The 25,317-nt window shown below is 46.4% G+C and overlaps 5 non-coding genes and 1 pseudogene across 5 annotated transcripts; all 6 read left to right on the forward strand.

Moving 5' to 3' along the window:
• On the forward strand, positions 1-114 carry LOC115467422. The gene has a single exon (XR_003941716.1). It is a non-coding gene; the product is annotated as a U5 spliceosomal RNA (small nuclear RNA).
• A 1,248-nt stretch (positions 115-1,362) lies between these two features.
• On the forward strand, positions 1,363-1,478 carry LOC115467415. The gene has a single exon (XR_003941710.1). It is a non-coding gene; the product is annotated as a U5 spliceosomal RNA (small nuclear RNA).
• Positions 1,479-2,725: 1,247 nt separating this feature from the next.
• Positions 2,726-2,841, forward strand: LOC115467416. The gene has a single exon (XR_003941711.1). It is a non-coding gene; the product is annotated as a U5 spliceosomal RNA (small nuclear RNA).
• A 1,248-nt stretch (positions 2,842-4,089) lies between these two features.
• Positions 4,090-4,205, forward strand: LOC115467419. Its single transcript, XR_003941713.1, has one exon. It is a non-coding gene; the product is annotated as a U5 spliceosomal RNA (small nuclear RNA).
• Positions 4,206-5,456: 1,251 nt separating this feature from the next.
• LOC115467417 lies at positions 5,457-5,572 on the forward strand. Its single transcript, XR_003941712.1, has one exon. It is a non-coding gene; the product is annotated as a U5 spliceosomal RNA (small nuclear RNA).
• Positions 5,573-6,830: 1,258 nt separating this feature from the next.
• LOC115467424 lies at positions 6,831-6,928 on the forward strand (annotated as a pseudogene).
• The last annotated feature ends 18,389 nt before the right edge of the window (positions 6,929-25,317 follow it).

The raw sequence follows: 25,317 nt of genomic DNA on the forward strand, positions 1-25,317 counted from the left end.
TCTCTGATCTCTCTTCAGCACGAATAAATCTTTCGCCTTTTACTAAAGATTTCCGTGGAGAGGGGTGTCGATGAGATTTTCTCAATTTTTGAGTGGCCCTGCTTTGCTGGGCTTTCTTTTGGGTATAAGAATAGCTTTAGAAAGTGTGTTGTTGAGGCCTTGCACTTTGGCTGAGCTGAGTTTGCTAGTACTCTGCTATCAGTTTTGTGGCTTGTTTCTTTCTTTCTTTGCTCCTGTGGTACTTTATCCAAATCAGTCCTTAGGAGGAGCTACCTGCTCCCTAATTTCCAGGGTGGACTTTTGTGCACATATAGAAATACTGTGATCTTCCCTCTCTGAGTTGTGGTATCTGTGTAAGTCAGTAGCTACAACAGCCGGCAGGAAGCCCTGGCACACCACTGCTCACCTGCACTTGTTTGGTGCTAGCTTCTGGTACTGCGAAAAGATTGTTTTCACAAGTCTGGCTTGGCTGGGGGTTATGCTTTGTACACAGGGAAGAGCTTCCATTTCCCTGCTTGGCTCTCATAGCCATGCAAGCTCCTTCTCCCAGTAGCCCAGTCAGTGTTTTTTTTTTTTTGTTTTGCTCTCCTCCTACTTTGTTAAATTGTCAGCTCAGCGCATCGGGCACTTTGCCCTAGGTTCCAACCCTTGGGATGTCACTAGCTAGTCCTCCTCATGCTGCAGCAGCACAGCCTAGCACTCCTTCCCTTCCCTTCCCCTTGTTCAGTAATGCCGCTTAGAGGCCCTCCTGTAAGTTGGAGCCTGCCTAACCCTTTCGGGGTACTGGGTTGCTGCGAGCGAGTGAGTGAGAGAAGCGAGCGGGCGAAGCTTCCCTCTCCGTCCATTGCCCGCTCGTTTGATTTCCTACGTCGACCACCTAGCTCATCTCCCTGGCTAGCAGCTGCTTCAACGTTTTCCGTTACCGACCAGTAAAAGCTCTCAAGCACTTCTGCTGTGATGGCCAGAACGTCAAGCGTTTGCAGGGCTCGAGCTTTCTTAGCTTAAAGAGGGCCGAGCTCGGCAACCTCTCAGGCGTATGCTACTACGGCCTGGCGTGCCACAGGATTGTGGCCTCCATGCTGCCGATCCCGGCCCACTGTGCACCCTAGCCCCTGCCTAGCCATCAGCCCTGGACTGATTTGCATAGCATGCAGGAACTGAATCTTCAAAGTGCTTTTTCCGCCAGATGAGACAAGCTTTTCAGCCCAAAGAACGCCCTCTGCATGGCCTTAAGGCTCAGAGGTGGCCCTGGGCGCTGCTTTCAGGGCGCCCGTTCAGCAGGGGAGTCGGTGATTTTACTCGCCTCGACCTTAGGCAGGACGGCTCCGGTTGCCCTGAGAATAGCCAGCAGAGTGCTGTTGTATTCTCTGATCTCTCTTCAGCACGAATAAATCTTTCGCCTTTTACTAAAGATTTCCGTGGAGAGGGGTGTCGATGAGATTTTCTCAATTTTTGAGTGGCCCTGCTTTGCTGGGCTTTCTTTTGGGTATAAGAATAGCTTTAGAAAGTGTGTTGTTGAGGCCTTGCACTTTGACTGAGCTGAGTTTGCTAGTACTCTGCTATCAGTTTTGTGGCTTGTTTCTTTCTTTCTTTGCTCCTGTGGTACTTTATCCAAATCAGTCCTTAGGAGGAGCTACCTGCTCCTTAATTTCCAGGGTGGACTTTTGTGCACATATAGAAATACTGTGATCTTCCTCTCTGAGTTGTGGTATCTGTGTAAGTCAGTAGCTACAACAGCCGGCAGGAAGCCCTGGCACACCACTGCTCACCTGCACTTGTTTGGTGCTAGCTTCTGGTACTGCGAAAAGATTGTTTTCACAAGTCTGGCTTGGCTGGGGGTTATGCTTTGTACACAGGGAAGAGCTTCCATTTCCCTGCTTGGCTCTCATAGCCATGCAAGCTCCTTCTCCCAGTAGCCCAGTCAGTGTTTTTTTTTTTTTGTTTTGCTCTCCTCCTACTTTGTTAAATTGTCAGCTCAGCGCATCGGGCACTTTGCCCTAGGTTCCAACCCTTGGGATGTCACTAGCTAGTCCTCCTCATGCTGCAGCAGCACAGCCTAGCACTCCTTCCCTTCCCTTCCCTTTGCTCAGTGATGCCGCTTAGAGGCCCTCCTGTAAGTTGGAGCCTGCCTAACCCTTTCGGGGTACTGGGTTGCTGCGAGCGAGTGAGTGAGAGAAGCGAGCGGGCGAAGCTTCCCTCTCCGTCCATTGCCCGCTCGTTTGATTTCCTACGTCGACCACCTAGCTCATCTCCCTGGCTAGCAGCTGCTTCAACGTTTTCCGTTACCGACCAGTAAAAGCTCTCAAGCACTTCTGCTGTGATGGCCAGAACGTCAAGCGTTTGCAGGGCTCGAGCTTTCTTAGCTTAAAGAGGGCCGAGCTCGGCAACCTCTCAGGCGTATGCTACTACGGCCTGGCGTGCCACAGGATTGTGGCCTCCATGCCGCCGATCCCGGCCCACTGTGCACCCTAGCCCCTGCCTAGCCATCAGCCCTGGACTGATTTGCATAGCATGCAGGAACTGAATCTTCAAAGTGCCTTTTCCGCCAGATGAGACAAGCTTTTCAGCCCAAAGAACGCCCTCTGCATGGCCTTAAGGCTCAGAGGTGGCCCTGGGCGCTGCTTTCAGGGCGCCCGTTCAGCAGGGGAGTCGGTGATTTTACTCGCCTCGACCTTAGGCAGGACGGCTCCGGTTGCCCTGAGAATAGCCAGGGGATTGCTGTTGTATTCTCTGATCTCTCTTCAGCACGAATAAATCTTTCGCCTTTTACTAAAGATTTCCGTGGAGAGGGGTGTCGATGAGATTTTCTCAATTTTTGAGTGGCCCTGCTTTGCTGGGCTTTCTTTTGGGTATAAGAATAGCTTTAGAAAGTGTGTTGTTGAGGCCTTGCACTTTGGCTGAGCTGAGTTTGCTAGTACTCTGCTATCAGTTTTGTGGCTTGTTTCTTTCTTTCTTTGCTCCTGTGGTACTTTATCCAAATCAGTCCTTAGGAGTAGCTACCTGCTCCCTAATTTCCAGGGTGGACTTTTGTGCACATATAGAAATACTGTGATCTTCCCTCTCTGAGTTGTGGTATCTGCGTAAGTCAGTAGCTACAACAGCCGGCAGGAAGCCCTGGCACACCACTGCTCACCTGCACTTGTTTGGTGCTAGCTTCTGGTACTGCGAAAAGATTGTTTTCACAAGTCTGGCTTGGCTGGGGGTTATGCTTTGTACACAGGGAAGAGCTTCCATTTCCCTGCTTGGCTCTCATAGCCATGCAAGCTCCTTCTCCCAGTAGCCCAGTCAGTGTTTTTTTTTTTTGTTTTGCTCTCCTCCTACTTTGTTAAATTGTCAGCTCAGCGCATCGGGCACTTTGCCCTAGGTTCCAACCCTTGGGATTGTCACTAGCTAGTCCTCCTCATGCTGCAGCAGCACAGCCTAGCACTCCTTCCCTTCCCTTCCCCTTGTTCAGTAATGCCGCTTAGAGGCCCTCCTGTAAGTTGGAGCCTGCCTAACCCTTTCGGGGTACTGGGTTGCTGCGAGCGAGTGAGTGAGAGAAGCGAGCGGGCGAAGCTTCCCTCTCCGTCCATTGCCCGCTCGTTTGATTTCCTACGTCGACCACCTAGCTCATCTCCCTGGCTAGCAGCTGCTTCAACGTTTTCCGTTACCGACCAGTAAAAGCTCTCAAGCACTTCTGCTGTGATGGCCAGAACGTCAAGCGTTTGCAGGGCTCGAGCTTTCTTAGCTTAAAGAGGGCCGAGCTCGGCAACCTCTCAGGCGTATGCTACTACGGCCTGGCGTGCCACAGGATTGTGGCCTCCATGCCGCCGATCCCGGCCCACTGTGCACCCTAGCCCCTGCCTAGCCATCAGCCCTGGACTGATTTGCATAGCATGCAGGAACTGAATCTTCAAAGTGCCTTTTCCGCCAGATGAGACAAGCTTTTCAGCCCAAAGAACGCCCTCTGCATGGCCTTAAGGCTCAGAGGTGGCCCTGGGCGCTGCTTTCAGGGCGCCCGTTCAGCAGGGGAGTCGGTGATTTTACTCGCCTCGACCTTAGGCAGGACGGCTCCGGTTGCCCTGAGAATAGCCAGGGGATTGCTGTTATATTCTCTGATCTCTCTTCAGCACGAATAAATCTTTTGCCTTTTACTAAAGATTTCCGTGGAGAGGGGTGTCGATGAGATTTTCTCAATTTTTGAGTGGCCCTGCTTTGCTGGGCTTTCTTTTGGGTATAAGAATAGCTTTAGAAAGTGTGCTGTTGAGGCCTTGCACTTTGGCTGAGCTGAGTTTGCTAGTACTCTGCTATCAGTTTTGTGGCTTGTTTCTTTCTTTCTTTCTTTGCTCCTGTGGTACTTTATCCAAATCAGTCCTTAGGAGGAGCTACCTGCTCCTTAATTTCCAGGGTGGACTTTTGTGCACATATAGAAATACTGTGATCTTCCCTCTCTGAGTTGTGGTATCTGTGTAAGTCAGTAGCTACAACAGCCGGCAGGAAGCCCTGGCACACCACTGCTCACCTGCACTTGTTTGGTGCTAGCTTCTGGTACTGCGAAAAGATTGTTTTCACAAGTCTGGCTTGGCTGGGGGTTATGCTTTGTACACAGGGAAGAGCTTCCATTTCCCTGCTTGGCTCTCATAGCCATGCAAGCTCCTTCTCCCAGTAGCCCAGTCAGTGTTTTTTTTTTTTGTTTTGCTCTCCTCCTACTTTGTTAAATTGTCAGCTCAGCGCATCGGGCACTTTGCCCTAGGTTCCAACCGTTGGGATGTCACTAGCTAGTCCTCCTCATGCTGCAGCAGCACAGCCTAGCACTCCTTCCCTTCCCTTCCCTTTGCTCAGTGATGCCGCTTAGAGGCCCTCCTGTAAGTTGGAGCCTGCCTAACCCTTTCGGGGTACTGGGTTGCTGCAAGCGAGTGAGTGAGAGAAGCGAGCGGGCGAAGCTTCCCTCTCCGTCCATTGCCCGCTCGTTTGATTTCCTACGTCGACCACCTAGCTCATCTCCCTGGCTAGCAGCTGCTTCAACGTTTTCCGTTACCGACCAGTAAAAGCTCTCAAGCACTTCTGCTGTGATGGCCAGAACGTCAAGCGTTTGCAGGGCTCGAGCTTTCTTAGCTTAAAGAGGGCCGAGCTCGGCAACCTCTCAGGCGTATGCTACTACGGCCTGGCGTGCCACAGGATTGTGGCCTCCATGCCGCCGATCCCGGCCCACTGTGCACCCTAGCCCCTGCCTAGCCATCAGCCCTGGACTGATTTGCATAGCATGCAGGAACTGAATCTTCAAAGTGCCTTTTCCGCCAGATGAGACAAGCTTTTCAGCCCAAAGAACGCCCTCTGCATGGCCTTAAGGCTCAGAGGTGGCCCTGGGCGCTGCTTTCAGGGCGCCCGTTCAGCAGGGGAGTCGGTGATTTTACTCGCCTCGACCTTAGGCAGGACGGCTCCGGTTGCCCTGAGAATAGCCAGCAGAGTGCTGTTGTATTCTCTGATCTCTCTTCAGCACGAATAAATCTTTCGCCTTTTACTAAAGATTTCCGTGGAGAGGGGTGTCGATGAGATTTTCTCAATTTTTGAGTGGCCCTGCTTTGCTGGGCTTTCTTTTGGGTATAAGAATAGTTTTAGAAAGTGTGTTGTTGAGGCCTTGCACTTTGACTGAGCTGAGTTTGCTAGTACTCTGCTATCAGTTTTGTGGCTTGTTTCTTTCTTTCTTTGCTCCTGTGGTACTTTATCCAAATCAGTCCTTAGGAGGAGCTACCTGCTCCTTAATTTCCAGGGTGGACTTTTGTGCACATATAGAAATACTGTGATCTTTCCTCTCTGAGTTGTGGTATCTGTGTAAGTCTGTAAGTCAGTAGCTACAACAGCCGGCAGGAAGCCCTGGCACACCACTGCTCACCTTGCACTTGTTTGGTGCTAGCTTCTGGTACTGCGAAAAGATTGTTTTCACAAGTCTGGCTTGGCTGGGGGTTATGCTTTGTACACAGGGAAGAGCTTCCATTTCCCTGCTTGGCTCTCATAGCCATGCAAGCTCCTTCTCCCAGTAGCCCAGTCAGTGTTTTTTTTTTTTTGTTTTGCTCTCCTCCTACTTTGTTAAATTGTCAGCTCAGCGCATCGGGCACTTTGCCCTAGGTTCCAACCCTTGGGATGTCACTAGCTAGTCCTCCTCATGCTGCAGCAGCACAGCCTAGCACTCCTTCCCTTCCCTTCCCCTTGTTCAGTAATGCCGCTTAGAGGCCCTCCTGTAAGTTGGAGCCTGCCTAACCCTTTCGGGGTACTGGGTTGCTGCGAGCGAGTGAGTGAGAGAAGCGAGCGGGCGAAGCTTCCCTCTCCTTCCATTGCCCGCTCGTTTGATTTCCTATGTCGACCATCTAGCTCATCTCCCTGGCTAGCAGCTGCTTCAACGTTTTCCGTTACCGACCAGTAAAAGCTCTCAAGCACTTCTGCTGTGATGGCCAGAACGTCAAGCGTTTGCAGGGCTCGAGCTTTCTTAGCTTAAAGAGGGCCGAGCTCGGCAACCTCTCAGGCGTATGCTACTACGGCCTGGCGTGCCACAGGATTGTGGCCTCCATGCCGCCGATCCCGGCCCACTGTGCACCCTAGCCCCTGCCTAGCCATCAGCCCTGGACTGATTTGCATAGCATGCAGGAACTGAATCTTCAAAGTGCCTTTTCCGCCAGATGAGACAAGCTTTTCAGCCCAAAGAACGCCCTCTGCATGGCCTTAAGGCTCAGAGGTAGCCCTGGGCGCTGCTTTCAGGGCGCCCGTACAGCAGGGGAGTCGGTGATTTTACTCGCCTCGACCTTAGGCAGGACGGCTCCGGTTGCCCTGAGAATAGCCAGGGAGACTGCTGTTGTATTCTCTGATCTCTCTTCAGCACGAATAAATCTTTCGCCTTTTACTAAAGCTTTCTGTGGAGAGGGGTGTCGATTAGGGTTACCATATTTGCCCTAAGAAAAAAGAAGACACATACCCTGTTCCCTGGAACACTTTTTCCCCGCCCATGGCCCACTCACACCCTACCCCCTATGCAAGACTTCAATGGAAGTCTCACGAAGCTGCCGTTTGAACTGTTAGCAGCAATTTTGAAGTGGCACAGGGAGCAAGACAGTCATTTCTGCCCTGAAGAGGTTGCTAGACCACCAGGGCACCACAGTAAGGTAAAGGAGAGGAGGGTGGATAGGACACCCTGAGGACTGCCCAACCCACCCGGATGCCTGGCCGTGTTCTCAACAAGAGGACATGTCCAGGTAAAACTGGACATATGGGTTCTCATTGTCAAAGCACATAGACTTATAAAGTTCCATAGTAACATACATAACTTTGTAAGTCTATGTGCTTTGAAAATGAGCCTCATGGTAACTCTAGCAGGGAGAGCCACGATTTTATGTCAGATTTCAAGTTTTTGAACAACTGTTTGCCCCATTTGCATGGACAAATAAAACCCACAAAAAAATGGAGGTAGACCAATAACGTTGAAACACAAGGGTTCGACTTTAATTGACATCTAAAAGCACAACAAACAGTAATGTTTAACGCAGGATTCAATTAGTCCAAACAGAAATAACAATTGTGGCACCATTTAACCAATCATGGAATACTGACTTCAAAAGAGTTCAGCAGTATATCAATTGCACAGGAACACATGAAGTGTAAAACAGAGACCTGCACAGGAAAGGGACAAATAAAACCCACAAGAAAATGGAGGTAGACCAACTATCTAGTGTAAAACCTCTTACAACTATAAAAGCTGCAAAACATTGACAAGCAGCTGTATTGAGTGTACTGTACAACAGAGAATTGCAGTGGTTCCCAAACCTGGTCCATACTCCTGGAGGCACCCGCATTCCAGCCAGTCAGGTTTTCAGGATACCCACAATATATATTCATGAAAGAGATTTGCAAAGTTTGCATTCAGTGGTCCTGGAGGCTCCCCAGCCAGATTTCCAGGATACCCACCTGCAGTGCAAACCTCTCTCATGACACTGCAGCAGCAGTAGACAATCTATGTTTCAAAGGTTTCTGAATCTGAATTTGATTGAGTCTGAGCTCTAGAATACTTATCAGAAGAGCGGATATTCCACAACAACTTTGATTGGCACTTGATATACATATGAAAGTCTTTGCATGTCATATGCTTAAAGTTGTGGTGCACAAGGAGAATTCCCTTTACAGACTCAACCAGAAGTTTGTTTCTCTCCTTTGTCCATTGGCTCTGCATTAAGGAAAAAACTCGTTCAGTGTTAGCATTATGTGATGGAATCGCAAAGAAAAACTCTGCAATGACAAGAAGTTCTGAGAAACATTCCTCAGTCTTGCATCTGTTGAAGTACTTCACCCATTTCTCATGTGACAATAACTTTTCAAAATCTTCATTTTGGTTTGACTCAACAAATCTCTTCAAGTTGCAGAACTGATCAAAACATTTGCTATCGTCAATGTCTATTCCCTTTTCTTTGAGATATGCCACAGTTGCAAGAACTTCACCCCAACTTGGAATTGTAGTGAAAGCCATCCATGAAAATACAGTGAACTCCTCCAGTGGCATGGTCCACAATTCCAAATATTCCAAACATGTGGTGTACAGCGAGGCTACTTGTGAACAAAATGCATCACAGTGGTCATTCAGTCCATCTTGACGCAACTTATTTAACATCTCCTTCACCTTTAGTGACATGAAACTCTGTTGTGCTCGACATGTGAGAACAGACTGGACAGATTTAAGGCAGTTCATAACCTCCAGTAGTGAGTTATTTTCACGTTCAATTTTTTCAATGTGTGAATAGAACACATTCATCAGTGAATGCATATGCCAAAGGTAAATCTCACTGAGATCATTTTCAAAGAAATTTCGGATCACAGCAGGTGGCTTTTCTTGAGACAAAAAGAAAGACTTCAAGGCTGGAAACATCTGCAACATGCGATGGATGCTAGGAAACAAAGACAACCATCGAGTCTTGCAGTGATAAAGTAGCTGGCGATATTCCACTTCAACAAATTCACAGTACTCTTTTAAATGTTCAGTTCGAACAGTGTAGATTGAGAAATAGTTGTAAATTTTTAAAACTATTGACTCAATATCAACATCAAGTGTATCAGCGCCATGCTGAATGCAGTTATTCAAAACATGTGCTGGACAACAAATTCCAACTAATGTACCATTGCCACTGCTTTCTCCTTTCATCTTCTTTAAATTTGCAAACACATTCTTGCCAGTAGCTCTACGCTGGACACCTCCAAAATTAGTATTACAATTATCTCCTGCAAAGGCTATACACTTCTGAAATAAGCTATGTCTGTCCAAGGTGTTCTTAATGCACGTTGAAATTCTTTCTGCAGTTTCATCTGGAGTGCTATGCACATCAATAAGTTTCGACTGTAAACCACTATTTTTCCAATCGAAGTAGTAAATAAGAATTGGAAACAACTTCTGAGATCCATGATTACTACCATCTGTCGCGACCCCACAAAAGCGTACACAGCTTAGTGCTTTTACAACCACATCAACGGAATGCAGAGCCAGCACACTATTAACAATTGCTTCGGTTTTTGTTCGTGCACATGATATTTTTCGTGCAATACTGGAGTCAGGCAATATTGTTTTTACTAACCTGCAACTGCAGTCCATTGATTTATAGCTATGATGATGTTTAACTGCATGAAACGCCAATGTTCCTTCAACAGCCGAAACAGAATCATCAATTTTGGAACACGGTGCTATGAAAAAATCTGTAAGTTTCATAGATGAGCTTTCTCCACGAACATTCTTAACATGTTTCGATGTTCTGATATGTGCCTCTAAATCAAGTGCACCTTTATGCGCAACAGAAATATAAGTCCCAACGCCACATGTTATGCATTCCGCTTCCTTGTCATGTCGACCTGCACGGAAACATGGGTATTTCGCTTTCATCGTATCAGTAAATGAACAGTTTCGTTTCGGCATTTCAAGTTCGTAGCTCACGTCAGATGACTGTGCTCACTATGTCAGTGCAGTGAAAACTCTGTAAACACAAACCAAGAAAACCGTCATATATATTCCTTGTATGACCTGGATTCCCACTGTCTCCCTGTTCACTTCTTCCACTTTCATCCTGTCTTCTTATCCGGCATATCTCCCCCATGCCATGCTCAACCTCATTCCCAGTTCCAAAACGTCTCCTAGTTTATCCACCCCCCCCATTGTCTGCTAAGCTATTAGGAATGAAAAACAAAAATGAGACTATTATGATGCCTTTGTATCACTCCATGGTGCGACTGCACATTGAATACTGAGTGCAATTCTGGTCACCGTACCTCAAAAAAAATATAACGGAAGTAGAAAAGGTATAGAGAAGAGTGACAAAAATGGCAAACAGGATGACAGACTTCCCTATGAAGAAAGGATAAAGAGGCTAGGGCTCGTCACCTTGGAAAAGAGACAGCTGAGGGGAGGTATGATAGAGGTCTATGAAATAATGAGTAGACATGAATTGCTTGTTTACTATTTTCCAAAATACAAGGCCTAGGGGATCATATGCAACGAAACTACTGAGTAGTAAATTTAAAACAAACTGTAGAAAATATTTCCTCACTCAACGTTTAATTAAATTCTGGAATTTGTTGTTCCCGGGAAATCTGCTCTGTGTACAGCTGATAATATTGCTGCGACTCTTTACTGCATCGCAAACTGGCTAACATTAAAAAAAAGTGGCTGTACACCCCCCCACCCCCTTTTACCTTAACATTCTAGTTTGAGTTTTCTGAAAATAGTTGTCTGCTGCCCTCAAATCCTCAAAAAAAAAAAGATTTTGAAACCCTAAAGTTATAAGATTATAATCCTGAGTGAACCGTTTAAAATTGTGGTGAATAATGATATGCATACTGATGCTGAAGGATCACATTCGAGTCTATGGAAATGCTCCATCTTGCAAGAAGGTCTGTATCATGGGTTGATACAACTATGAATAGTAACAGAAATTATGCAGCGTGTGTATATATACATACACACACACACACACACACACACACCATCCCTTCAGCCTTCCTCCTCACCCCCTAAAAATTATATATATTTTTTAATTTAAAGACCTATTAATTTTTTTTAAGCATGCAGGCATTTGATTATCATTTGCTCTGCGATTTCAGCTGAGACAGGATTTCCTTTATTTAATGGCTGGAATCATGGTAGCAGCACCAAGACACATATAGAGAGGATCTGTGTTCCTGATAATGATAATGGAGCAAACCATTGCAGCAAAAGCAGATTAACCAGCTGGCATCAGTGATGTGGAAATCGTTGGGTACTGAGATAGAAACAATCACCAGTTTGGCCACAACCACTACTACTACTACTACTTAGCATTTCTATAGCGCTGCCAGGGTTACGCAGCGCTGTACAAGTTTCACAAAGGGAAGGACAGTCCCTGCTCTGGAGAGCTTACACCACATTTCCATGTCCTTCCAACACATTTTAGATGCGCTCAGTGGCTGCAGGCATACACACAGGAAACAGTTTAATCCTTAGTTAGGGATCAATTCAAATCTAACCTGGTGCTGCTAGTTAGATCTTTATACTGATACTTCCAATTACATCAGAATATCCAGCATATAATCAATTCATTCACAATACATTTTTTTTAAATTGCAGTGCTCTCAGTAGTGCCTTTTAAACCATAAATATGGGGACATCAGCTGCCAAACATCACAGCACTTATCCTTCCTGAATCCTTTCTATCCTTAATAATCAATTCAAATAAATCTTGTGTGCTGACCCGGTCCAAGAACAATATCATGGTTTAACAGTTCAAGAAAATGTCTTTAAAACATCTACACTTATCTTTTACTGGGTAGATGACGACTGGGCTGAGTTTTTTTTACACCATATTTCCTCTGTTTTGTGTTTTAAAATCCTCTTCTCTCTATTCCCGAACACACGAACAGGAGAGCCATTTGTTTTCAGTTCCTCCCCTCCCCCGCCAACAAGAATACCCTCCCTTTGACCCCTTCCTTAATCTTTCCCCTTCAAATTCAAGCAGAAGTAGCCTTTTATCTTAGGCTCCCCGGAGGCATGCTTATTTAATCTTAAATCTTGATTCTCTTACCTCCTGGTCCTTCTTCTCAGAATCTCAGGTTATGGCGCCGGCCGGCAGGCTAAGCAGCAGGGCAGCAAGGAGAGCACAAGACAGACCCCAGACGCTGCACGCTGCTGCCTCAGTCATCGTCGATTTGGATTTTATATAGGGCAAAAAAGGCGTCAGGCAGGCGCCAGGCATGCGGCTGCAGTAGCTGTAAACTGGGCCTGTGTGCTGCGTGCAGGATCGACGAAATCACATCAGCTGATGCAGGCAGGCGACGCACAAGCACGTACGCTGCCAGTAGCCTGTCTGCGTCGGCCCACGCTGCCGCGCTTGCATCAGAGGAGTCAGCTGACAGGTCGGACGTCGGACTCGGAGCGGTCATGTGATGCGATGACCCGAAAAACCCGGAAAAACGATCGGAAAGGTGAAATCCGCCCGGACTCCCGACAGCGCCCTCAAAAAGAGGACATGTCCGGGGAAATCCGGACGGATGGTAACCCTAGTGTTGATGAGATTTTCTCAATTTTTGAGTGGCCCTGCTTTGCTGGGCTTTCTTTTGGTTATAAGGATAGCTTTAGAAAGTGTGTTGTTGAGGCCTTGCACTTTGGCTGAGCTGAGCTTGCTAGTACTCTGCTATCAGTTTTGTGGCTTCTTTCTTTCTTTCTTTGCTCCTGTTGTTTTTGTGACCCCTCCCCCACTCCTGGGTTCAAATAGAATATAGTCTGAGCCGAGTGTTTCACCCAGGGCAGAAGAAGGGCACAAAAAAAACTTTGAAATAACAATAGATTAGTAAAAGTTTACTTTATTCTAATATGAACTTAAATGAACACAATAAATTTCACCCCTCAGTAACCTTAACATTACATTTCTTTATTTCCTTCTATTCTCTATAAGGCTCAACTTCAGAGTGACTGCACATCAGATAAGTATCAGTTCAATTTCCTAAACTAAAAGTTAAACATGCATGCAAACGACTATATACTAATATGAGTCCCTTATATAGAGTTGATTCTTTGTTTCTTTTCTTCTTTTTCAGGGTTTGGTTTTTTTTCCTCCGGAGACTTCAAGGTAAGTATACTATTTTTCTCTTTATTCTATTAAAGTTCAAAAGGATACTTTTATTTACGTCCCCTCAGCTGGCTTTGTATCTTCTCTCTTCCGCCAATCGTTGGGTACCATAAGCTTGCTGCAAAGTTGAACCCTGGCCAGGGTACAGGAATCAGGGACTGAAGACACCTACTACTCTAATCTATAAATAAAGCAATAACCCTAAAACCTAACTAAGCCACACAATTTTCAGGTGCTTACTGCTCACACTTCCTATCTAGCTTCCCAAAAAAACATATAATTAATAATCCCTATTCTATTTCCCTTCCCCCATCAGAATTTTAATAACATCAGTGTGTGCTAAGTAATTCTTTAAAATTCCAGGGTTGAAATTAAAAAAAACCCTTTTTGTTTATAATCAATGAGAAACTTAAACTTGCAGGTTAGCTTTTCACTTTTTAACTCTTGTTAAACCATTTAGGTTCCATAGAGTTCTAAAATGCTATCAAGCTACCACTAGCTCAGGACCCCTTTTTCAGAACCCAGAACACAATCTGAGAACAAGATTGAGGAATTTAATTCACTTACAATCCCAACTCACAGTCAGCCATCAATATTTTTTTCCTAAAGCCCTTTTTAAACGCGGCGGGCTTTCAAATTAAATGAACTACTTTTACCCTCTCACATCACACTCATATAACACATTTTTAAACACTTTTACTTAATTTTAACTCAAAATTCCCTCTCAACTGAGCACAGCTCTTAAACACAGCTCTGCCCTGCTCAGCACTCACCTCCCAACTGACAAACCGTCAAACTTAGAATCCTTACCCTAGCTCCTGCCCCAGCACGAGCTCAACACTCCAAACCCCACAGTACATAAACACAGCATTTTAAAATTAAAATAATCATTTTTTAAACATGTATACCTAAACAGTATGTTCAAACAATGTAAATTTTGTACCTTTTTCTTCCCTGAAGTCTGAAAATCTCCCTTTTCCGTCCGTGCACGAGCCTCCTCCCCGCTCCATCCACGAGACGGTCTCCTGGCTCGCGCCATCAGCTGTTCCTCCTCCACACGCGCTCCCTTCGTCTGTCCAGCGCGTGCAGTACTTTCTCCGCCGGGAACCGCCACAACAAACAAATAAAAACTTTGAGAGAGTGCACCAGAGCACTCTCCCTGCCATCTCCAGTCTCACTCTCGACTTCTTTAATCTTCAGAACCAGCTCTCCCGCTAAATAGAGCCGGTTCCCTTTAAAATTAATGTTCCCCTAAGCCCTGCGTCGGATGGATACGTCTGACGTCATAACGCAACGTCAGACACCGACGCAGGGCCAATCAGTGCTCAGACCTCCCCTTCTTCGCCTTTGCTCCGCCCCTCCATAACCTCCAGCGTCTTTTTCGCGCCTTCCCAGCGCTGCAGCTCACCCCGACGACCGGAGACCTCCTGCTCTGCCTCCCCTGCACAAAATCGCCGCTCCATACGCTGCCACCGACCCCCAGCAGAAGCCCCGAACCCAGAGATAAACCCGAACGCCGTCGCCCACCAAAACCGCCAATCAGCTGAACAGCTGATCGCCGCTCCCTCAGCACTCCTTTCCCCCGCAACGGCCCCGATATCGCCGCACTTCAACAACACAGGTGGCTGCCGGATCCTTCTACAAGCGGCCCCAGGTACGTTTATTTTAACCCCTTATGGGTTACATTCACCCTAGCCAAGTTAAAAAAAATGTATGTAACACATTTTTTTTATATCTTACACCTCTTCCCCACCCTATATATTAAAACATTTTATTATCTGCATCTATATATACCAACATAACTTTCAAACCAATCACATAACCTTTCACTCGGTTCTCACAAGCACTACATAATGAAATGCTCCTTCAAAAAGTTGGGTATTTTCCCCTTAGTTATTCTTTCAGAACATCTTATTTCTGGAACATTCCTCTCTATAATACTCCCATCTACATCTGATTCAACCTCTTGCGGGCGACTATTACCCGTAGTAATAATAAACCAGGATGTGATAGGAGTATTAGACAATCGTTCATTCTCTGTGAATTTCCTAGGCTCCATCTCTTTCATGATCTTTTCTATTTCTGTTACACTTTCATCAAACACATCCCAATTAATTCGTTTTAATTGGTTCCTATGTAAAATCTTCTCTACCCCCTCTTTGCTACGAAGCTTATATATATTATTCCCTGAACCCAGTCTTGTTATTACTTGATAGGGTTTCTCCTCCCATAGATTCTCTAGTTTATGGCGTCCAGAGAACCCTTGTTTCCTTATTAGGACCCACACACCAGGCTCCAGGACTTGTTCGCAGGCGTGTAAGTCATAAGCTTTCTTGACCTTCATACCACTCTTCTCAGATGCTTTCCTCGCCACGTCTCTCATCTCACTCAGCTTTCTCTCATGGGTCTGCAGCCATTCATCAACTGAGACATCAGATGGATTTACTTCTGCTATCACATCCCATTCCTTATATGGTAACAGTGACTCCCTACCCAGGAACAGGTGTGCTGGGGTGTACCCCGTTGATCCATGTACCGTGCTGTTATATATTTGACACATCTCCGGCAGGTACTCGGACCACCTCTTTTTCTTTCCTTCCCCCATTGTCCGTAGCAAATGATGCATAGTGCGGTTAAATCTTTCGCAGCGGCTGTTCCCCTGCGGATGGTATGGGGTAGTTCTGGATTTCTCCATTTGGTACTTCACACACAGTTCCTTGATTATTTCAGATTCAAAATTTCGTCCCTGATCAGTATGAATTCGGACAGGGCAACCGTAAACAGCGACCCAGCTTTCGATCAGCGTTCGGGCTGTAGTACGCGCTGTCTGATTTCTAGTGGCAACAGCTGCGGTAAATCTTGTGAACATATCTGTTATTATTAATACATTCTCGTACCCTCTCGCATCTTTCTCTAGTACCGTGTAGTCTAACGCTACTACTTCTTGAGGCTGAGTCACATTAAAAGGATGCATTGTAGCTTTCCTGATCGGCACTGATTCCTTAGCATAAGCACACACTTTACAGTGATTGATCCATTCCTGAATGTCCTTCCACAGGTGAGGCCAAAAATATTTTCTTCTAATTTGTTTGCTAGTGATTTCAGCTGCGAAATGTCCTTTTCTATTGTGGTATAATTCCAAAATCGACTTTCTCTTTGATATTGGTACTATTATTTGATTTATTTCACTACCGTCCCTGTAGTCCTCCACCTGACGACATAAAATCCCATTCTTCATCTGCAATTTTTGATGAAACTTCCACAACCCTTTCGTGTCTGGCAACCAGCTCTCATAATCACCAAGCTGAGCTGTCTCTAGTGCCGTCAATATTGGCCCAATAGTGGGATCTTCTCTCTGCCACTCAGCCAAATCAGCATCCGAACTTAGATCATTCTGAAAAGGACATGTGGATTGAGTTTGAACCCATACTTTCGCTTTGCACTTCTTTGCTACTTTCTTCAAACATGTTGACACCTCCACTTGGTTCAGGGTTAAAAAATCTTTTCCATCATCTGCCTCAACTTCTTCTTCCATTTTCCCTTCTGGTAATCTAGATAGGGCATCTGCGACTCTATTTAGTCTTCCAGCTTTGTACACTATGTCAAAATCCAACTCAGCCAACTGCGCAAGCCATCGTTGCTCAGTGGCTGGTATATTTGCAGTTTCTAGATACTTTAGCGGATTATGATCCGTCCTGACAGTAAATTTCCTGTATAGCAAATATTCTCGAAATTTGTCTGCTGCTGCCCATTTTAGTGCTAGCAACTCCAGCTTAAACGCACTGTACTTATTATCGTTATTCTCAGCCTTTCTTAGTCCACGACTGGCGTAAGCTATAACCTTCTCCTCTCCCTCTTGAATTTGACTTAGCACTGCCCCCAATCCCTTACTACTTGCATCTGTGGTTAATATAAAAGGGAGCTCAAAACGAGGAAAGGTCAAAATGGGCGCTGACATCAATTTCTGCTTCAGAGTTTCAAAACTCTTCTGACACTCCTGGGTCCAAATAAATGGAATTTCCTTCTGAGTCTTTTTTGATTTTCCCATCAATCTATGCAGTGGAGCAGCCTCCGCGGCGAAATTAGGAATAAACCGTCTGTAAAAACTGGCAAATCCGATAAAACTTCGCACTCCTTTTGCATTTGTGGGTATCTCCCAGTGTTGGAGAGCCTCAGTTTTGTCTGGATCCGCAGATACACCCTGTGCTGAAACTATGTATCCAAGGAAACGAACTTTTGGACACAGCAACTTGCATTTGGATGGTTTTAATTTCAATCCAGTATCTTTCAACCGTTGGAACACTTGCTCCAATCTTTCCAAATGTTGATCAAAACTCTTTGCATAAATTAATATATCATCCAAGTATAGTAGCAGCGTGTTGAAAACATAGTCTCCTAGCACACACTCCATCAAGCGCTGAAAGCTGGCGGGAGCGTTGCACAGACCGAAAGGCATCCTTGACCATTCGAAGAGGCCGAATGGGGTTGTGACAGCTGTTTTCTCCATGTGTGCGGGGGCCATCCCCAACTGGAAATACCCGGACGTTAGGTCCAATGATGAGAACCATTTGGCGCCCCCCAGAGCATCCAACGCCTCATCAATCCGGGGAAGCGGGTAAGCATCTTTTATGGTAACAGCATTTAGATGGCGATAGTCGCAGCAAAATCGTAAAGAGCCATCTTTTTTTCTCAACATCACGGCTGGTGAGGCCCACGGACTTTTGCTCCTCCTTAAGATACCTTGGTTCACCAATTCCTGCACATGTTTTTTGAATTCCTCGAAGATATGTGGTGATACACGTCGGTAGGGTTGCTTGATGGGTGGAACAGTCCCTGTATTTATTTCATGGGTTATAATCGAGGAGAAACCAATATCCTGCTCCGTTTTAGAGAACACATCCTGATATTGGTTCAATAATTGCCTTAATTTATCAGCTTGTTCCTTTTTCAGTGAATCCCAATCAATCTTGATCTTGGTTAGATGTTCTGACAAAATTTGATCCCTTATTACTTCTGTGCAGGAACCAACTCTTCTCACTTCACAGCTTTGCCCCTTTCTCTCTATCAGCAAATCTGTAGCAGTCACCACAGGGTCGGCTTTGAAAATTTCGGCCACTCTTATTCTCGGTGCCAACTTAGCTTCAGTCTCCCCATAATTCAGCACCCTGACAGGAACATTTCCCTTTTTAGGTCGCACGAGAGCGTTAGCCACCATTAGATTACCCGGTAGATTTAACATAGCTGTAGCTCGAACTACCATGGTACATGCGGTCATTCCCCTTACATTGTGGCACTTCCCAGCTAAAATCTTCTCCGAAAGGGGTGGAATTACATGCTTTTGGTTCCCCACTATTTTTATGAATCCCAGTCTTTTTGTGGTGTCATATTCATCAAACTTTTTCTGCTGCTGAATTTCATGCCAAATCCGTGCCACACCAGTATGACTGGATTCAGGAGTTAGCTGTGACAGATCTCTGAAGAGCCCCTCTAACGATTGTAGTACATTCATACCTAATATTCCCATTATTTCCTGATCCCCCCCTTTATTTGCTTGCAGGTTGTCTCGTACAATGAAGATGCAGCAAGAGGGTACAGTCTGTCCTAGGCACTTCACATCTGTTTCTATACAGCCTAGCACGGGCAAGTCAGTTCCATTAGCCGCTGTTAGTGTAATCCAGCTGGCATCCTGTAATTGCTCCGTATTATTAAAATGCTTGTAGTATTGACTTGCCACAATAGTTGTTACATCGGACCCAGTGTCCACAATACATTTAATTGGAATTTTCCCAAATGACACTGTTAATACAGGACTCTTTCCTATCGCCTTTTCTCTGAAGGCTTCAACGCTCTCTCTGGCATCTCCCTTCTGTATTGTCTGCACATTCACTATAGACTGATGCCCCTCCCCCTCTACTATCCCTGTCTTGTTTAAGGCCTTTCCCTTCCTTTCCACTTGTGTACCACTTGTACTGGGTTGTACTTCATCATCCCTTCTTACATTCTCCATTCTTGATGTTTCAGCCATCATTCTCTTTTCACTTTGGCAGAATCTGGCGATGTGTCCAGGTTCCTGGCATCTGTAACAGACTAAGAGACCTCTGTCATCACGTAAAGGTGCTTTCCGATCACTCCCTCTGTATAGTGTGGTTCTTTCCCTTCTCAAATCGTCAGGACGACTTATTTTCTCTCTTCTCTGCCAGTCTAGTATCGCATCCTGTTTCTTTCCCATCTGATCCAGCAGTTTAGTGATTCCTGAGAGTGCAGATGCCAGCATCTCTGTGTCCGCAGACACAGTGCGTTCAAGTGGATCCCGACTGCGTTGCAGAATCTGCACACTTGATGCTCCCATCTCCGGCAGTCGCTCTTCCTCCGACCAACGAATAGCGGCCTGCATCAGATCGGCAAACCTCATGTCGGGATTCTCTTCCCATCTTCGGGTCATTTCTCTTCTCAGCATGACATCCTTCAGACCCAGCAAAAATTGTTCCTTTAGTACACTCTCCGGGCGACTTATTCGGGAATTATCACGAGCTCGGATCATCTCCAATCTCTCCTGCAGCTGATAAGCATATGCTCGAATGGTTTCTCTATCCCCTTGCCTTCTGTCATAAAACTCCTTTACCCGTATCCCCAACGGGACTTTGTCTCCATAAACCTGTGTTAACAATTCGAAAACATCTTCCACTGTTTGCTCTCTCTCTCGAGCCATGTACTTCACAGTATCTTTGGCTTGCCCCTTGATATGATCTTTTAGAACCTCCAGTTGATCTTCTGGTGCCACCTTTAGAATTTTCAGAGCTGACCTGACTGTCTCAATCCACTCCTCCACGGTGGTATCACCTGTACGGGCAGGGAACCCGTAGAAATCAGGGATGTTCTTCTCTTTTTGTATCACCACTGTGGTAGTAGATTGCTGACTTGGTTCACCACGATCTCGTCCCTCCATAGAATTTCGCAGTTCGTTTATCTGCCTCTGCAAGTCTTCCATGTCTTCCTCTGTCACCTGATGTGTGGGCCCCAACAAGCAAACAAAATTCCCCACACAGCAACTGGGCTAACAGATAGAATTACTTGTACTTACTTCAACAGAGAGGAACGATTGCCTTTACAAAGGAAGAGAGTTTCAAAAACAATTATACATGTACCTTTAAAAATCTACCTCCCCCAAATTCACTTTATTGATACAGTGAAGGCACTATCCTGCCGACTACGCCATTTTTGTGACCCCTCCCCCACTCCTGGGTTCAAATAGAATATAGTCTGAGCCGAGTGTTTCACCCAGGGCAGAAGAAGGGCACAAAAAAAACTTTGAAATAACAATAGATTAGTAAAAGTTTACTTTATTCTAATATGAACTTAAATGAACACAATAAATTTCACCCCTCAGTAACCTTAACATTACATTTCTTTATTTCCTATAGGTTCCTCTCTATTCTCTATAAGGCTCAACTTCAGAGTGACTGCACATCAGATAAGTATCAGTTCAATTTCCTAAACTAAAAGTTAAACATGCATGCAAACGACTATATACTAATATGAGTCCCTTATATAGAGTTGATTCTTTGTTTCTTTTCTTCTTTTTCAGGGTTTGGTTTTTTTTTCCTCCGGAGACTTCAAGGTAAGTATACTATTTTTCTCTTTATTCTATTAAAGTTCAAAAGGATACTTTTATTTACGTCCCCTCAGCTGGCTTTGTATCTTCTCTCTTCCGCCAATCGTTGGGTACCATAAGCTTGCTGCAAAGTTGAACCCTGGCCAGGGTACAGGAATCAGGGACTGAAGACACCTACTACTCTAATCTATAAATAAAGCAATAACCCTAAAACCTAACTAAGCCACACAATTTTCAGGTGCTTACTGCTCACACCTCCTATCTAGCTTCCCAAAAAAACATATAATTAATAATCCCTATTCTATTTCCCTTCCCCCATCAGAATTTTAATAACATCAGTGTGTGCTAAGTAATTCTTTAAAATTCCAGGGTTGAAATTTAAAAAAACCCTTTTTGCTTATAATCAATGAGAAACTTAAACTTGCAGGTTAGCTTTTCACTTTTTAACTCTTGTTAAACCATTTAGGTTCCATAGAGTTCTAAAATGCTATCAAGCTACCACTAGCTCAGGACCCCTTTTTCAGAACCCAGAACACATTAATCTGAGAACAAGATTGAGGAATTTAATTCACTTACAATCCCAACTCACAGTCAGCCATCAATATTTTTTTCCTAAAGCCCTTTTTAAACGCGGCGGGCTTTCAAATTAAATGAACTACTTTTACACTCTCACATCACACTCATATAACACATTTTTAAACACTTTTACTTAATTTTAACTCAAAATTCCCTCTCAACTGAGCACAGCTCTTAAACACAGCTCTGCCCTGCTCAGCACTCACCTCCCAACTGACAAACCGTCAAACTTAGAATCCTTACCCTAGCTCCTGCCCCAGCACGAGCTCAACACTCCAAACCCCACAGTACATAAACACAGCATTTTAAAATTAAAATAATCATTTTTTAAACATGTATACCTAAACAGTATGTTCAAACAATGTAAATTTTGTACCTTTTTCTTCCCTGAAGTCTGAAAATCTCCCTTTTCCGTCCGTGCACGAGCCTCCTCCCCGCTCCATCCACGAGACGGTCTCCTGGCTCGCGCCATCAGCTGTTACTCCTCCCCACGCGCTCCCTTCGTCTGCCCAGCGCGTGCAGTACTTTCTCCGCCGGGAACCGCCGCAACAAACAAATAAAAACTTTGAGAGAGTGCACCGGAGCACTCTCCCTGCCATCTCCAGTCTCACTCTCGACTTCTTTAATCTTCAGAACCGGCTCTCCCGCTAAATAGAGCCGGTTCCCTTTAAAATTAATGTTCCCCTAAGCCCTACGTCGGATGGATACGTCTGACGTCATAACGCAACGTCAGACACCGACGCAGGGCCAATCAGTGCTCAGACCTCCCCTTCTTCGCCTTTGCTCCGCCCCTCCATAACCTCCAGCGTCTTTTTCGTGCCTTCCCAGCGCTGCAGCTCACCCCGACGACCGGAGACCTCCTGCTCTGCCTCCCCTGCACAAAATCGCCGCTCCATACGCTGCCACCGACCCCCAGCAGAAGCCCCGAACCCAGAGATAAACCCGAACGCCGTCGCCCACCAAAACCGCCAATCAGCTGAACAGCTGATCGCCGCTCCCTCAGCACTCCTTTCCCCCGCAACGGCCCCAATATCGCCGCACTTCAACAACACAGGTGGCTGCCGGATCCTTCTACAAGCGGCCCCAGGTACGTTTATTTTAACCCCTTATGGGTTACACTTCTTTATCCAAATCAGTACTTAGGAGGAGCTACCTGCTCACTAATCTCCAGGGTGGACTTTTGTGCACACATAGAAATACTGTGATCTTCCCTCTCTGAGTTGTGGTATCTGTGTAAGTCAGTAGCTACAACAGCTGGCAGGAAGCCCTGGCACACCACTGCTCACCTGCACTTGTTTGGTGGTAGCTTCTGGTACTGCGAAAAGATTGTTTTCACAAGTCTGGCTTGGCTGGGGGTTATGCTGTGTACACAGGGAAGAGCTTCCCTTTCCCTACTTGGCTCTCATAGCCATGCAAGCTCCTTCTCCCAGTAGCCCAGTCAGTGTTTTTTTTTTTTGTTTTGCTCTCCTCCTACTTTGTTAAATTGTCAGCTCAGCGCATCGGGCACTTTGCCCTAGGTTCCAACCCTTGGGATGTCACTAGCTAGTCCTCCTCATGCTGCAGCAGCACAGCCTAGCACTCCTTCCCTTCCCTTCCCTTTGCTCAGTGATGCCGCTTAGAGGCCCTCCTGTAAGTTGGAGCCTGCCTTTCGGGGTACTGGGTTGCTGCGAGCGAGTGAGTGAGAGAAGCGAGCGGGCGAAGCTTCCCTCTCCGTCCATTGCCCGCTCGTTTGATTTCCTACGTCGACCACCTAGCTCATCTCCCTGGCTAGCAGCTACTTCAACATTTTCCGTTACCGACCAGTAAAAGCTCTCAAGCATTTCTGCTGTGATGGCCAGAACGTCAAGCGTTTGCAGGGCTCGAGCTTTCTTAGCTTAAAGAGGGCCGAGCTCGGCAACCTCTCAGGCATATGCTACTACCGCCTGGTGTGCCACAGGATTGTGGCCTCCATGCCGCCAATCCCAGCCCACTTTGCACCCTAGCCCCTGTCTAGCCATCAGCCCTGGACTGATTTGCATAGCATGCAGGAAAGTGAATGATACATACCTGTAGCAGGTGTTCTCCGAGGACAGCAGGCTGATTGTTCTCACGACTGGGTGACGTCCGCGGCAGCCCCCACCAACCAGAAGAAGCTTCGCGGGCGGTCCGCACGCAGGGCACGCCCACCGCGCATGCGCGGCCGTCTTCCCGCCCGTGCGTGACCGTTCCCGCCAGTTGAATTACAAGCAAAAATGATGAAACGCAACTCCAAAGGGGAGGAGGGAGGGTAGGTGAGAACAATCAGCCTGCTGTCCTCGGAGAACACCTGCTACAGGTATGTATCATTCACTTTCTCCGAGGACAAGCAGGCTGCTTGTTCTCACGACTGGGGTATCCCTAGCTCTCAGGCTCACTCAAAACAAGAACCCAGGTCAATTGAACCTCGCAACGGCGAGGATACAACAGAAAATTGACCTACGAAGAACAACTAACTGAGAGTGCAGCCTGACCAGAATAAATTCGGTTCCTGGAGGGTGGAGTTGGATTTACACCCCAAACAGATTCTGCAGCACCGACTGCCCGAACCGACTGTCGCGTCGGGTATCCTGCTGGAGGCAGTAATGTGATGTGAATGTGTGGACAGATGACCACGTCGCAGCCTTGCAAATCTCTTCAATAGTGGCTGACTTCAAGTGGGCCACTGACGCTGCCATGGCTCTAACATTATGAGCCGTGACATGACCCTCAAGAGCCAGCCCAGCCTGGGCGTAAGTGAAGGAAATGCAATCTGCTAGCCAATTGGAGATGGTGCGTTTCCCGACAGCGACCCCTAGCCTGTTAGGGTCGAAAGAAACAAACAATTGGGTGGACTGTCTGTGGGGCTGTGTCCGCTCCAAATAGAAGGCCAATGCTCTCTTGCAGTCCAATGTGTGCAACTGATGTTCAGCAGGGCGGGTATGCGGTCTGGGAAAGAATGTTGGCAAGACAATTGACTGGTTAAGATGGAACTCCGACACCACCTTCGGCAGGAACTTTGGGTGGGTGCGGAGCACTACTCTGTTGTGATGAAATTTGGTATATGGAGCATGAGCTACCAGGGCTTGAAGCTCACTGACTCTACGAGCTGAAGTAACAGCCACCAAGAAAATGACCTTCCAGGTCAAGTACTTCAGATGGCAGGTATTCAGTGGCTCAAAAGGAGGTTTCATCAGCTGGGTGAGGACGACGTTCAGATCCCATGACACTGTAGGAGGCTTGATAGGGGGCTTTGACAAAAGCAAGCCTCTCATGAATCGAACGACTAAAGGCTCTCCAGAGATGGCTTTACCTTCCACACGATAATGGTAAGCACTAATCGCACTAAGGTGATTCCTTACTGAGTTGGTCTTGAGGCCAGACTCTGATAAGTGCAGAAGGTATTCAAGCAGGTTCTGTGCAGGGCAAGAACGAGGTTCTAGGGCCTTGCTCTCACACCAAACGACAAACCTCCTCCACTTGAAAAAGTAACTCTTTTTAGTGGAATCCTTCCTAGAGGCAAGCAAGACCCGGGAGACACCCTCAGACAAGCCCAACGCAGTGAAGTCTACGCCCTCAACATCCAGGCCGTGAGAGCCAGAGACTGAAGGTTGGGGTGCAGCAACGCTCCGTCGTTCTGCGAAATGAGAGTCGGAAAACACTCCAATCTCCACGGTTCTTCGGAGGACAACTCCAGAAGAAGAGGGAACCAGATCTGACGGGGCCAAAAGGGCGCTATCAGAATCATGGTGCCGCGGTCTTGCTTGAGCTTCAGTAAGGTCTTCCCCACCAAAGGTATGGGAGGATAAGCATACAGGAGGCCGGTCCCCCAATGAAGGAGAAAGGCATCCGACGCTAGTCTGCTGTGTGCCTGAATTCTGGAACAGAACAGAGGCAGCTTGTGGTTGGTCTGAGAGGCGAAAAGGTCCACCGAGGGGGTGCCCCACTCTCGGAAGATCTTGCGTACCACTCTGGAATGAAGCGACCACTCGTGCGGTTGCATGACTCTGCTCAGTCTGTCGGCCAGACTGTTGT

This window comes from Microcaecilia unicolor, chromosome 3 (genome assembly GCF_901765095.1).
Source record: "Microcaecilia unicolor chromosome 3, aMicUni1.1, whole genome shotgun sequence".
In the NCBI taxonomy this organism is placed as follows: Eukaryota; Metazoa; Chordata; class Amphibia; order Gymnophiona; family Siphonopidae; genus Microcaecilia; species Microcaecilia unicolor.